This window comes from Triticum dicoccoides, chromosome 5B (genome assembly GCF_002162155.2).
Source record: "Triticum dicoccoides isolate Atlit2015 ecotype Zavitan chromosome 5B, WEW_v2.0, whole genome shotgun sequence".
Lineage (NCBI taxonomy): Eukaryota > Viridiplantae > Streptophyta > Magnoliopsida > Poales > Poaceae > Triticum > Triticum dicoccoides.
Window position 1 is genome coordinate 674,077,963 of NC_041389.1, and position 15,289 is coordinate 674,093,251.

Below are 15,289 nucleotides of genomic sequence, written 5' to 3' on the forward strand. Positions count from 1 at the left end.
ACCACATAAAGGGCTTATAAAGTAAATAAATAACAAGCATGCCACAGTCGGGCGTCTAAGCGACACCACATAAAGGGCTTATAAAGTAAATGAATAACAAGGATGCCACAGTCGGGCGTCTAAGCGACACCACATAAAGAGCTTATAAAGTAAATGAATAACAAGCATGCCACAGTCGGGCGTCTAAGCGACACCACATAAAGGGCTTATAAGAAAAACAATCATAGTGAATATCCAGGAGGTAGAACCATCCCAGGGACATTCAATAATCCAAATAATATAATGGGTTAGTCCATAATAATAATAAACACAATTATCACAAGTCATCAGTCATGATCCACGTTCTGGTTTAGTAGTTTCTCCTCCGAAGGCCGACACTAAGACCGACACTTGACCCGTCCCAGACTATAGTCCTTAACCATGGACACGGCTATTCGAAATGATTTAATCTCTGCAGAGGGTGTACTCTTTACCCACGAGTAACGGATTCCTTTAGTCCATTGGGACTAATTCCATCTACGGTCTTTTAATTGAAAACACACCTAACTTGCACACACCAGCTTAACTTACCGGTGTCTGGAATCACCCACGACACCAGTCAAGTAAAACTCTAAGTGGGGAGGCTACAACCTCGCGTAGCATGGGATCAAATTTATATCGCGTGCCCTAAGGGGTGGCCTCCCCTCTCGGTCCCAACTGGAAACACCCATGCCCCCTGACTGGATGACTGGCTTTAATCCATGGCCATGGTACCCTCATCCCGGCCCCTCTGTACGGTGTGATCTAGAAAGGGGTTGACAACTTACTGAACCGTGCCCTACCTACGGCATGGACAAGTGGTAGTACGAAACAAGTGTGGGGGTTACTGGAACAAGACTCGATCTACGGTCGACTCAGGAGGTTTAAGTATTCCCTGCATGATGTGTGTAACCAATATATATTCCAACCAACAAGATCACCACTCATTATTCCTCACCATGCCATACCGGACATAACCGTCCCGACGGAGACCGGAGACAAGCTCACGCCTACCCAAGGTAGAGGCTTTCCCGGGTTTCATTCGGCATGCACGCAAGGCATTCGAGGGTGAAAATCGTCACAAGTATATCTGTTTCCAACAGCAAGGAAATCTCCAATATGCATTCATGCAAATGATCGCGTCACCACATAAAATAACGAGTTCCCCAAAATAAGGTGGTGTTATAATTGTGTCATCCAACACATCAAATATATTATGCCAGGGCTCAAGATGCTTGCCTACAAGGTGTGGAGAGGTGAGGTGCACTCCAATACTTTTTTGAAAGCTCTCTTCTCTCTCTCCAAAATCCTATTTTTGAAAATATGCAAACAACACATTCTTTAAAAACAGTACAAAAAGTTGCCTTAATTATTTTTGAAATAAATCTTAAAATAAACTAGGTGAAATTTGAGAGAGGTAGGAAAAAGAATCAATTCATTTGGACTTATATTTAAAAAGTTATAGCCAGTCAAAGTTGCAGTCAAACTCTGTTTTTAAACTAAAACAGAAAAAGAAAACGTTTCAGGTAGAAATACGCTTTCGTAGTAGGGGAGACGTACTGGGGGGTTTGTGCTTCCACTTAAAACACGTGGAGGCGGGGCTGGGTCTCTGACAGTGGGTCTAGGGGGCCCACTGGTCAGGTTTGACCAGTCCATCTCTCCCCCTCTTCCTCTGCCCGAACGGAGGCGAGGCAACGGTGATCAACGCCGGCGAACGGCGGCTCCCAGCGGGCTCCAGAGGGTCGGGGTGGATCCGCAAGACCGGGGCGGTCCTTCCGGTGGTCGCTGGGTCGGCGGGGGTGGAGGGAGTCGCCGACGGTGAGCTACGCGGCGAAGGAGGCTTCAGGAGCAAAGTGGGTTTGGGGCTATGGTGGTTCTCGATCAAAATCGAGCAGGGGGATGGGTGCACGGGAGGAAGAGAGAGCTTCTGGTGAAGAGAGTGAGAGAGGGAGGCTCTGGTGGCGCCGGAATGGACGAGACAGTGGCGGCGGCCGTGGTTGCCGGAGATGAGGAAGACGACCCCTCTGGCCTTTCTACTGCTACGGCCGGATCGGTGAGGGAGTGTGCGAGACAGCTTGAGGGTGTGGTGAGCTCGGGGGTCCTTATATAGCGATCGGGGGCGGTTCCGTCGATGGCCGAGGATAAGAACGCCGGCGACCGTCGTTCTGTAGCTTGGGGCGACGTGGCGGCGACGAGGGCTCGCGGACAAGGTTGCGGATGAGCTTGAGTTGTTTAAGGGGCAGCTGGCGAGCGCTGGTGGCTCGGGCGGCGCCGTCCATGGCAGAAGCTGTTGTGGCCGCCCGCTAGCCGCCGTTGCCGACCTGACGGCGGCGTTGTAGGGCGCCAGGGGGAGCTTGGCTGGTTCCTGCGAGCGGATGAGGTCGGGGGTTGCGGCTCTGCAGGCGAGCAAGGGCCGGGGCGCGACGCAGCGACCCGAGCACACGCACGTGCAAAACGCGCGCTCTGGGCGCGCCCAGAGCACGCACGCTACGTGCTCAACAATATGCCAGGGTAGCCTAGAGTACTTGAGAGGGGCTGGCAGTTAACAGGACTAGTTTAGGGTTTGTAAGGGGATCAAGGGACATGGTGGTTTGGTCAAGGGCTCAAGTTCATAATGTAAACTTGGAATCATGCCAAATCTGGCCATGCACACAAGGTGTTTGACAAAATGCCAAAGGCATCTAGGCAATTCTTGGGGTGGCCAAATTCTCCAGATCAGGGTCTCTTTAGTTGAAAGAGAGGGTGGAGAGGTTAGTTTGACAAAATCAGAAACTTGTTAGTGCAAGTTTTGCAAAACATCAGTTTTGGACAGAAAGAAAAAGGCATGGTTGCATGCACTAAAAATCCTCCAATGGGTCCACTCTTCTGGACTTAAGGGTTTTGTAGCATGGGCTATAAGCAGGAGAAAGCTCAAGAGTACTAGAGCAAATTTAACTAGGGTTGCAGTAGAAATAGCCAAACTGGACCAGAAAGCAAAAGGGGTTGATTCACTCAAATTTTTCAAAGAACATCAATGGGTTTTTGCACAAAGTGGAATAATATGCCCCTACTGACCTCCCCTAATTTTGGTAGAAGTTTTAGAGCAATACTTAAATAGGTTGTAGTGTAAAATCTCCCACTGGACCAGATTTGAAAACTTGGTGTAGAGCTCAAAATATTAAGTGAATGAAATATATTTTTGCACAAAAGTGATTCAAAAACATCACATGACATCTCCAATTTTTGGTGGGATTTTTAAATAAATTTATCAAAGGGTTGCAGTGCAAATGGAACCCTAAAACTTATGGAAAACCAATTTAAAGAAATAAAGCTCAGGGGGAAAATAATTATATAGATAATTCACTGATACAAGAATTGTTTTAGTTGAGGGGGGAAATAAGTCCCATAATGACTGAGAAGTTTTTACTAGGGGTAAAAACTCCATAATAATAAGAAAGATAAAGGTTCTGAAATCAGAAGGAAATCCAGAAAATAAAAGTTTAAGTTTCCTGGCAAAATTTTAATTAGCAAAACAAGGTCAAAATTTTGAGGTGTCACAACACTACCCCCCTTAAGAAAAATCTCGTCCTCGAGATTTGCTAAGGGCTGTTTTTGAAAATATTACTTTTACCAAATCAAAACAATTACTTTACTTATGCAGTAAAATGCGGCTACAGTGAGAGAGCAATAAGTGGTGCAAAACTACCGCGTGGCATACTGGCGTTGCATGGAAAAATCCACGGTTTGGGGAAAAAACGAGTGATTACTATGTCGGACGCAGTAAAATTTAGAATAAATTCTAGATTCTAAATACGCTGGTCGTACCCGAGAGCACAGTGTTCCTTCTGGCTGACAGGTGGACCCAGGGCCCACTGTCAGTCTCTTCTTCTTCCTCTGGCTCTCTCTTCTTCCTCTCTCCCGTGCGCTTTCCCGCGCTTTCTCCATCGGTGATGTTTAGCGCGTAGGGCATCTAGGCCGTACCGCAGTAGTGCGCGGCGTGCTAGCTGCCGGTGCAGCGTGCACTCACCTCGCGGGCCAGCGCGCTGTCGGCACTGCTCGCGGATTCGCCTCTGAACACCGGTGGTCGAGCGACGAGCGGTGCTGGGGACCTTGCCCACCGTACACCGATCTCGAGCTATAAAACGACCGGGTGCTCCTTTCTACTCCATTACACCTGGCCTCGCTCCTCCTTCTTTTTCCTCCTCCTCTGTTCCCGTTTGCCGCAGCTCGGGGTGAGGCTCCAATGGCGGAGGTGGTGCCGGACTGGTACGTGATCCTGGTGTGCGGAGGGCTGGCAGCCATGCTGGGGCTCTCCGTGCTCCTGTGTGCGATGATCCTCGATGATCGTCGCGATGCTGCTGCTCGAGTGTTGGCTCTCCGCGGTGGTGGTGATCACGAGGAGTAGGTGGGGTGTGTCGGGTGCTAACTGTTGTCGGGAGGTGTTCAGTTAGATGTAACACGGTTGCAAGGTTTTGCAAGCAGTGTATGTGTTCGAGTGATCGTGGTTGTGAGTCTGCTGCCGTAGTGTTGTGAGAATAAGAGAAATCCCATGTCGTGGGAAGGCATACGATGCAGCAACTCCGGGAAAAGAAATCTTACTCCAGGAAATCGGTTAATTTAAAGGAAAATAAACCACAATGAAAACTACTCATATTAGTAGAAGCCAAATAATTGACTTGTCGCACAAACTCAGGGTACCGCGCATAAGTTACAACACATAAATAAATGTTGCAATGATAAACAGAGTAGTGGCGTCTAAAATGGGAACGGTAACTGGACGGGTTCCCGAGAAAACGTCTCTGGTACTGGGACACACTCTTCTTCTATCGGGGGAAGTGGATTGACCAGTCGATGAATGTGCCCCTCCTGGTCGGGCCTCAGTGGTCTGCCGATGGCGATCTGAGGATTTAACTCCGCGAGGCTCTGTAGATAACCCATCACACGTTGGGTTAAATTCTCTTGAGCCATGACGTACTGGACAAGGTTGGCCAGCACTTGGTCTCTCTCAATTCGTCCACCGGGGAAGGATGTTACTTCTCCGGGTGCTGCACGGCTCGGGAAGTAATAATACCCTTGTTCGCTGGCATAGGGTACCGCGAATCGAAGGCGAGCAAGCGCTTCGCACGCGGCAGCTTCTATGGCCATATGTGCGGTCGGCATAGATTTCCCCACTAAGGAGACCTCCGTTGGGTCTTGGTTTGAGTCTACGGGAGGGATGTGTACTGCTGCCCAATATTTCGAGGTGGAAGGGGTGATTCTCGATTTGAACAGCTCGTACTAGGGTGGCTGGATAGAACCCATGGTACTGCGGGTAAAATCCCACAATATTTTGACAAAACTTCCTGGGGTTGCATCTGGGGTTCTCAGATAAATACTAGGGCTCGGCATGGCAAGAAATGGTGCACAAGGAGAGGGGTGCTTGGCAAGGTCACGAGGTGGCCTTTTTATATAGCATCTGGGCTGGGTTATCTACCGCGGTGAGGGGTACTAGTTCGTCGGTTCTGCTCTCCTGGGGTCGGGGTCAAAGCCACAGATACACATATCTCACAAGAGTGACGTGGTACTGTGGGTGCCGTCGGGGTTGGTCTTGGTAGCTGTGCCCGGAATAAAATATGCAACTGCAGGCGGATATATCCTTGCAAGGTTACTATTTAAAAACAGAGGCACCACAACAGGCTGCGTTTATTCACAAGGTCACACGATTACAATGCGAGGATACACTAGGGATTCGGCACTACTCGGGTGACTTAGTCTACCTCGTTTATATCCAAGCGGGCGTGCCTTGTGGGTGTCGAGGCTTCTCCTCGGGTCTCACTGTCGGGATTAGCTGGAGGGGGTTGAGGGGCTGCAGGGTCGGGGTAGCGATGATGACCATCTCGGGGATTGTTGGCCACAGTCACATTGGAGCGTGTTCCCAAAAGGCGACGAAGCACTTCTGGGGTCATCAAAGCGCCTTGGTCGGTGACTGGGGCAGACCTCAGGGACTCAATCGGGTGTCCGAACAGCACGACTGGATTGTCAGCGTCGGGCTTGTTTTCTCCTCTCGTCGGGGCTCGGTGAACCAGTTCTCCACGTGCTGCGATCAGATCAAGGGTGATTTGATCGAACAGTGTCTCTAGCGCACTTACATAGCGCGCTAGATGCAGCAAAGCAGGATCCGTCTCGTGATCTCCGTTGGCAACCTGGGATGGCCTACCATACCCTTCATGGCTGGGGTAGTAGTAGAACGAGCGGCAGTCAACTCTGGGCGACAAGTGCCGGAGTTGAACTACAGCCTCTCGAGCATCTAGTTGGATGGCTTGTGGCTCAAAGGAAGTTGTCCTTCCGGTGAACCTGTAGGGGCGTTCTGGAGATAGACCCCTACCGTAGATATGCACAGTGGCCCAGAATTGACGGCTTTCACCGCCCATGGGTCCTTGGTACACAACATATTCTGGAGGCTCTTCTAACGCATAGGCACGACGGGTGAGGTTTGCGAGTATGGTCACAAAGCCTCCAAGGTTGGTTGCTGTGGTCTCATTGTGCACGACGGGGCCAAGCATTATGGCTCGGTTTGGGTAGGGCTGTGTTGTGTTGGGTTGAGGCTAGCGTGTCCTTTTTATAGAAAAAGGGGACGGAGTCTTCCTTCGCACGCTTGTGAATGAGACGTCTCAGGCGTCGGTCACTAGCGCGTGATCGACAGGCTAGGTTGATAGGTTGGGCACCGACTGCCAAAAGGTGTCAGGCTCACTGTGTGGTTATCTTGCACGGGAAGCTTGGTCGAGGTTTTGGTTAGGGTCTGGTGGGTTGGTTAACCTAGGTTTTTTGACCTGGCTAAGATAGGATTAGCCAATGGTCAGCCTGGCTTTGATACCAAGTCTGTCACGACCGGTTTTCCGGGTAATTAATTTCCCAGAAAATGGCCATTGTGCTCACCAGCCCCAGGATAACTGTTAGCTGATGAGGCACCAACTTGATACAGAAATTCCAAGCAAAGTATAAAATATGTAGTACAAGACCATTCCGGCCTGTGAGTACAACAAATGGTTTCTAGTGGTTGATGGTGGAAGCAGTTTGTGGATCATCAGCGATTACGGGACTCCATTTCCCACAGGAACAGCTGACCAGGTTAACTCCTATCTTCGCGAGGCTGCTATCACCGTTGCTTAGTCTTCGGGGTTGTCGTCGCAACGCTCCTCTCCAAGCAAGAAATCTGGCCAAGACAATAGCCAGGGACAAGCTAGTGAGTACTTTGAATGTACTCGCAAACATTATGAACACTGGGATAATATAAATGATAATCATGCACTGAAATATTCTGTGATCACATCGTCAGTCATAAAATAAAAAATCTTTTATGCATGCAAGCCGGTTATTTATATGCAACATGAATATGCAATAATGGGGTGGGAATAAAAAAGCCACAGTCGGGCGTCTCAGCGACACCACATAAAGGGCTTATAAAGAAATTAAATAACAAGCAATGCCACAGTCGGGCGTCTCAGCGACACCACATAAAGGGCTTATAAAGTAAATAAATAACAAGCATGCCACAGTCGGGCGTCTAAGCGACACCACATAAAGGGCTTATAAAGTAAATGAATAACAAGCATGCCATAGTCGGGCGTCTAAGCGACACCACATAAAGGGCTTATAAAGTAAATAAATAACAAGCATGCCACAGTCGGGCGTCTAAGCGACACCACATAAAGTGCTTATAAAGTAAATGAATAACAAGCATGCCACAGTCGGGCGTCTAAGCAACACCACATAAAGGGCTTATAAAGTAAATGAATAATAAGCATGCCACAGTCGGACGTCTAAGCGACACCACATAAAGGGCTTATAAGAAAAACAATCATAGTGAATATCCAGGAGGTAGAACCGTCCCAGGGACATTCAATACTCCAAATAATATAATGGGTTAGTCCATAATAATAATAAACACAATTATCACAAGTCATCAGTCATGATCCACGTTCTGGTTTAGTAGTTTCTCCTCCGAAGGCCGACACTAAGACCGACACTTGACCCGTCCCAGACTGTAGTCCTTAACCATGGACACGGATATTCGAATAGATTTAGTCTCTGTAGAGGGTGTACTCTTTACCCACGAATAACGGATTCCTTTAGTCCATCGGGACTAATTCCGTCTACGGTCTTTTAATTGAAAACACACCTGACTTGCACACACCAGCTTAACTTACCGGTGTCTGGAATCACCCACGACACCAGTCAAGTAAAACTCTAAGTGGGGAGGCTACAACCTCGCATAGCATGGGATCAAATTTATATCGCGCGCTCTAAGGGGTGGCCTCCCCTCTCGGTCCCAACCGGAAACACCCATGCCCCCTGACCGATGACTGGCTTTAATCCATGGCCATGGTACCCTCATCTCGGCCCCTCTGTACGGTGTGTGCTAGAAAGGGGTTGACAACTTACTGAACCGTGCCCTACCTACGGCAGGGACAAGTGGTAGTACGAAACAAGTGTGGGGGTTACTGGAACAAGACTCGATCTACGGTCGACTCAGGAGGTTTAAGTATGCCCTGCATGATGTGTGTAACCAATATATATTCCAACCAACAAGATCACCACTCATTATTCCTCACCATGCCATACCAGACATAACCGTCCCGACGGAGACCGGAGACAAGCTCACGCCTACCCAAGGCAGAGGCTTTCCCGGGTTTCTTTCCGGCATGCACGGAAGGCATTCGAGGGTGAAAATCATCACAAGTATATCTGTTTCCAACAGCAAGGAAATCTCCAATATGCATTCATGCAAATGATCACGTCACCACATAAAATAACGAGTTCCCCGAAATAAGGTGGTGTTATAATCGTGTCATCCAACACATCAAATATATTATGCCAGGGTTTAAGATGCTTGCCTACAAGGTGTGGAGAGGTGAGGTGCACTCCAATACTTTTTTGAAAGCTCTCTTCTCTCTCTCCAAAATCCTATTTTCGAAAATATGCAAACAACACATACTTTAAAAACAGTACAAAAAGTTGCCTTAATTATTTTTGAAATAAATCTTAAAATAAACTAGGTGAAATTTGAGAGAGGTAGGAAAAAGAATCAATTCATTTGGACTTATATTTAAAAAGTTATAGCCAGTCAAAGTTGCAGTCAAACTCTGTTTTTAAATTAAAACAGAAAAAGAAAACGTTTCAGATAGAAATACGCTTTCGTAGTAGGGGAGACGTACTGGGGGGTTTGTGCTTCCACTTAAGACACGTGGAGGCGGGGCTGGGTCTCTGACAGTGGGTCCAGGGGGCCCACTGGTCAGGTTTGACCAGTCCATCTCTCCCCCCTCTTCCTCTGCCCGAACGGAGGCGAGGCAACGGCGATCAACACCGGCGAACGGCGGCTCCCGGCAGGCTCCAGAGGGTCGGGGTGGATCTGCAAGATCAGGGCGGTCCTCCCGGTGGTCGCTGGGTCGGCGAGGGTGGAGGGAGTCACTGGCGGTGAGCTATGCGGCGGAGGAGGCTTTGGGAGCAAAGTGGGTTTGGGGCTATGGTGGTTCCCCATCAAAATCGAGCAGGGGGATGGGTCCACGGGAGGAAGAGAGAGCTTCTGGTGAAGAGAGTGGGGAGGGGGAGGCTTTGGTGGCGCCGGAATGGACGAGACAGTGGCGGCGGCCGTGGTTGCCGGAGATGAGGAAGACGACCCCTCTGGCCTTTCTACTGCTACGGTCGGATCGGTGAGGGAGTGTGGGAGACTTCTTGAGGGTGTGGTGAGCTCGGGGGTCCTTATATAGCGATTGGGGGCGGTTCCGTCGATGGCCGAGGATAAGAACGCCGGCGACCGTTGTTCTGTAGCTTGGGGCGACGTGCGGCAACAAGGGCTCGTGGACAAGGTTGCGGATGAGCTTGAGCTGCTCAAGGGGGCAGCTGGCGAGCGCTGGTGTCTCGGGCGGCGTCGTCCATGGCAGAAGCTGCTATGGCCGCCCGCTAGCCGCCGTTGCCGACCTGACGGCAGCGCTGTAGGGCGCCAGGGGGAGCTTGGCTGGTTCCTGCGAGCGGATGAGGTCGGGGGTTGCGGCTCTGCAGGCGAGCAAGGGCCGGGGCGCGACGCGGTGACCCGAGCGCACGCACGTGCAAAACGCGCGCTCTGGGCGCGCCCAGAGCACGCACGCTACGTGCTCGACAATATGCCAGGGTAGCCTAGAGTGCTTGAGAGGGGCTGGCAGTTAACAGGGCTAGTTTAGGGTTAGCAAGGGGATCAAGGGACATGGTGGTTTGGTCAGGGGCTCAAGTTCAAAATGTAAACTTGGAATCATGCCAAATCTGGCCATGCACACAAGGTGTTTGACAAAATGCCAAAGGCATCTAGGCAATTCTTGGGGTGGACAAACTCTCCAGATCAGGGTCTCTTTAGTTGAAAGAGAGGGTGGTGAGGTTAGTTTGACAAAATCAGAAACTTGTTAGTGCCAGTTTTGCAAAACATCAGTTTTGGACAAAAAAAAAGGCATGGTCGCATGCACTAAAAATCCTCCAATGGGTCCACTCTTCTGGACTTAAGGGTTTTGTAGCATGGGCTATAAGCAGGAGAAAGCTCAAGAGTACTAGAGCAAATTTAACTAGGGTTGCAGTAGAAATAGCCAAACTGGACCGGAAAGCAAAAGGGGTTGATTCACTCAAATTTTTCAAAGAACATCAATGGGTTTTTGCACAAAGTGGAATAATATGCCCCTACTGACCTCCCCTAATTTTGGTAGAAGTTTTAGAGCAATACTTAAATAGGTTGTAGTGTAAAATCTCCCACTGGACCAGATTTGAAAACTTGGTGTAGAGCTCAAAATATTAAGTGAATGAAATATATTTTTGCACAAAAGTGATTCAAAAACATCACATGACATCTCCAATTTTTGGTGGGATTTTTAAATAAATTTATCAAAGGGTTGCAGTGCAAATGGAACCCTAAAACTTATGGAAAACCAATTTAAAGAAATAAAGCTCAGGGGAAAATGATTATATAGATAATTCACTCATACAAGAATTGTTTTAGTTGAGAGGGGAAATAAGTCCCATAATGACTGAGAAGTTTTTACTAGGGGTAAAAACTCCATAATAATAAGAAAGATAAAGGTTCTGAAATCAGAAGGAAATCCAGAAAATAAAAGTTTAAGTTTCCTGGCAAAATTTTAATTAGCAAAACAAGGTCAAAATTTTGAGGTGTCACAGTTTAGCTCATATTTGTGTGAGAGCCCTTGCTCATCCACTTGGATACTTCTCCTCGGAGTTCAGGACCTCTTCGGAGAAGATCCCCCAAGCGGATTCAAGACCCCCCTCATGGGAAGATCCCCTCGTGGATTCAAGACCTCCTCTCGGAGAAGAACGGCTCCTTTGTATCCTTACCATTGTTGATTTTGGATCATATGTATCTCTATGTGTTCGGTGATCTAGCACTCGTGTGATTGATTCTATGTCGGTTTCGTGATTCTCTCTCGTTTTCCCCATGTTTTCCCCTTTGTGCTTCCGCGTGTTCTTCGTGATTCCCCGTAGGATCCACTCCAAACGTGAAAGATCGTCCACCTAGGGTTCCGCCCTACATCAAGATGTCTTCATGTGTCACATCGAAGAGCTCCAGCAGCGTCTGATGCTTGGCCGGGTCGAACTCCCACAAATTACAAGTCTGGCTCTGGCACGGAAGAATCCGGCGGAAGAGCATAACCTGGACCACGTTGACAAGCTTGACTTTCTTGCTTATCATGTTCTGGACACATGTCTGGAGCCCAGTCAGTTCTTCCACTGAGCCCCAGGCTAAACCCTTCTCTTGCTAGGAGGTGAGCCGCATGGGGACTCCGGATCAGAATTCGGGGGGTCGCTACCCAGTTGGTGCCGCGCGGCTCGGTGATGTAGAACCACCCCGATTGCCACCCCTTTACGGTCTCCACAAAGGAGCCTTCGAGCCAGGTGACATTGGGCATCTTGCCCACCATGGCGCCTCCGCACTCCGCTTGTTGGTCGCTCACCACCTTTGCCTTCACATTGAAGATCTTCAGCCATAGGCCGAAGTGAGGTGGGATGCGGAGGAAGGCCTCGCACACGGCAATAAATGCCGAGATGTTGAGGATGGAGTTGGGGGCCAAGTCATGGAAGTCCAGCCCGTAGTAGAACATCAGTCCGCGGACGAATGGGTGGAGTGGGAATCCCAGCCTGCGAACGAAGTGGGAGAGAAACACCACCCTTTCTTGAGGCTCCAGGGTAGGGATGATCTGCCGCTTGGCCGGAAGCCGATGAGCGATGTCTTTGGACAAGTATCCGGCCTCCCGGAGCTTCTTGATTTCCTCCTTCTTGACAGAGGAGGCCATCCACTTGCCTCCAGCTCCGGATCCGGACATGATTGGAGTGCGTTTTCGGGCAGAGAAGGTGATAGCTTGGGCGTTGGAGCTTAATGATGAATGGGCAGAGGAAGGAGAAGGCGTGGGTAAACGAGGAGGAATCCTTATCCCCTTATAAAGACAGTTAAAGTCGTGCGCCTCCCCCCTTGCCTTAAAATCCGCCTATTCACCAAGCACCATGCATATGGCACGGTTGAGTTACCCATGCCCGCATTGATTAGAATCCCGTGATAAGGGGATATGATCTCCGCTTTGACAAGACGTGCCAATGAAACAGCGCCTCGAAATACGGAGGGACGGGATAAAAGCAGTTCGAATAAAGACCGGGCCGTGGCGTGATGTCACACTATGAGTTGTCAGCAGATTGGACTCGTGGGATATTATACTCTCTATAGTGGTATGTGGAATTTGTTTTGCAGAGCCGGACACGATTCTTATGTTCAAGATCTACTTTGGAGTATTCGGAGAAGGAACCCGCCTTGCAATGTCGAAGACAATCTGCGTGTCAGACTCATCGTCATTGAAGCCTGGTTCAGGGGCTACTGAGGGAGTCCCGGATTAAGGGGTCCTCGGACAGCCAGACTATATGCATATGCCGGACTGTTGGGCCATGAAGATACAAGATCGAAGACTTCGTCCCGTGCCTAGATGAGACTCTCCTTTGTGTGGAAGGCAAGCTTGGCGGTTAGGATATGAAGATTCCTTTCTCTATAACCGACTCTATGTAACCCTAGCCCCCTCCGGTGTCTATATAAACTGGAGGGTTTAGTCCGTAGGACAACAACAATCATAATCATAGGCTAGCTTCTAGGGTTTAGCCTCTATGATCTCGTGGTAGATCAACTCTTGTAATACTCATATCATCAAGATCAATCAAGCAGAAAGTAGGGTATTACCTCCATCGAGAGGGTCCGAACCTGGGTAAACATTGTGTCCCCCTCCTCCTGTTACCATTAGCCTTAGACGCATAGTTCGGGACCCCCACCCGAGATCCGCCGGTTTTGACACTGACAGCCCTCTTCCAAGCCTAAGCATGTTCACACATGTTGTTTCATCCCTCCATATTTTATTATCTAGGTACTCATTTCTCATCCTACCCCTCTCATCTATTGGCCCATAACGTATGATAGCATGCCTTTTTCTTTTTCTAGACTGAACTACTAATGTCATCATCGAGACAAGCATATATGACACAGCCGCAAATATTAGCCTCTTTTGCTTGTTGTCCATCTACAATGCAACATTGAAACAATAATAAATTGATATAAACCTGCTCAATGTCCACTGAATTGAAATATCATAACAAGTACATTTTCTTGGCAGAAGTATATAACAAATGCTTTCAAATCTTGCTTGTATTCTCATGGCAGAAGTACATAGCAAATATATGTTGATGGTAGAATGTACATCAATTTATACCTTCAGAAGGGCAGAGAAGTTCCAAACAAGATGCAAAAGACTGTCTCCTGTCCAAGCCGCTGAAAATAAAGGAGAGGAAGAAAAGTATTATACATATATATGGACAGAACATACATGCTACTCCCTCCGTTCCAAAATAGATGACTCAACTTTATACTAACTTTAGTACAAAGTTGGGTCATCTATTTTGAAACGGAGGGAGTACAAACGAACGAATAGAGAGGTTCCTCCCGTCGGCGCTCAAGCTTCAGTGAATCCAGCGACCAACCCTCCCGTTCCCCACTACCAAACCATCCCGTTCCCCACTGCCAAACCCTCCCATTTCAGTGAAACCAGCGACCCCCCCTCCCCCGCGCCGGATCTGCCCGTTCCCGATGGCCGGATCCGTGCGTTTCTTCCCGGTAGCGCTCCACTCTTCCAGCCCGCCCTGGCCGTCCGATTCAACCAGGAGATGCATAGAACAGAGAGGATAGAGAGGGGAATGAGGACAAGGAGGATCTGTACCTCCGCTGCACCGGAATCCAAGCTGAATCGCGTCGCCGCCGCCGCTTCTTCTATCGTGAGAGGGAGTTGTGATGCTAGGGTCTCGAGTGAGGGGTGAGATAAGAAGGAAACGAAACAGGTTCACGGGCTGGGAGGCGACCAACGCGGGAAAAAGAGGCACTCGTGCGCGGGTGGCTGCCATCGTCCGCCAGAATTTCACAACTTTCTTCAACCAGGTTTTGGGCGAATATTCGAGGGCATATGGTTATCCATATCCCCGCTGGCTGGTCAACCAAACGGGTGGCATCCCCAGAAAAATCGGCTATCCCTGTCCCAGGGTGGATGGCCACAGAACCAAACGCCACCTAGGATCGTGTGGTTGTGGCTGCTCTCAACTGAATAGAATTTCCAAAAATGCGTTTGGCTCTTTCCACGTCACATCGCCGGAGGCCGCCGCCAGGAGATCGAGGCGGCGCCGCTGCGCCGTGCACCTGGGGTGTGGGGGTGGGGAGGCGACGGGGCCGAGGCCGCCGTGCGTGCTGGGAGCAGCCTCCGCGTTGGGCCGATTCGACGCCGGCGCTGCCTCCGCCACTCAGCGGCTCGGCCTCGTGCTCTTATCGCGGCGCCGTATCGCGACGGATGGCGCCGCAGCTGGAGTGCGCCGCTTCGGGCGGGACTGAGGGAGTCGTGCTATGGCGTAGCCAATCGTCGGAAGGAGCCCGGCCGAGGGCCACGGGCGCCGCGGCCGAACGCTGGAGGGCCCTCGCCCGGGCTGTTCCAGTGCTTCAACTGAAGGAATTTTATTCGAAGAACAACATGGTACCTTCTCCCTTCTTTTATGTGGATGTTTTGTTGATGGCGGTGCCTGAGGTATAAAAATGAGATTGTAGTCGAACGGTGATTTCTAACAATGCTAAAACCTGGTGCAACGTGTGTTCTTAATCTTGCTCTTGCTTAATATTCTTTCCTTGTTGTTCTTGCTTAATGAATGTGGGATGCATCTCTCTATCCTACAAAAGTCTACAACACAAATCTGACTAATTTTACAAGTTCGGTAC

General features: G+C 49.5%; 1 long non-coding RNA gene across 1 annotated transcript in view; it reads right to left on the reverse strand.

The window, feature by feature from the left end:
• LOC119306621 overlaps nt 1-14,448 on the reverse strand; it is a 15,372-nt gene extending 924 nt beyond the window's left edge. Inside the window, exons 1-2 of the long non-coding RNA XR_005148987.1 lie at nt 14,253-14,448; nt 13,749-13,807 (exon numbers count right to left, since the gene is read on the reverse strand). This is a non-coding gene — a long non-coding RNA (uncharacterized LOC119306621). The remainder of the gene's footprint in view (nt 1-13,748; nt 13,808-14,252) is intronic.
• Nucleotides 14,449-15,289: the final 841 nt, after the last annotated feature.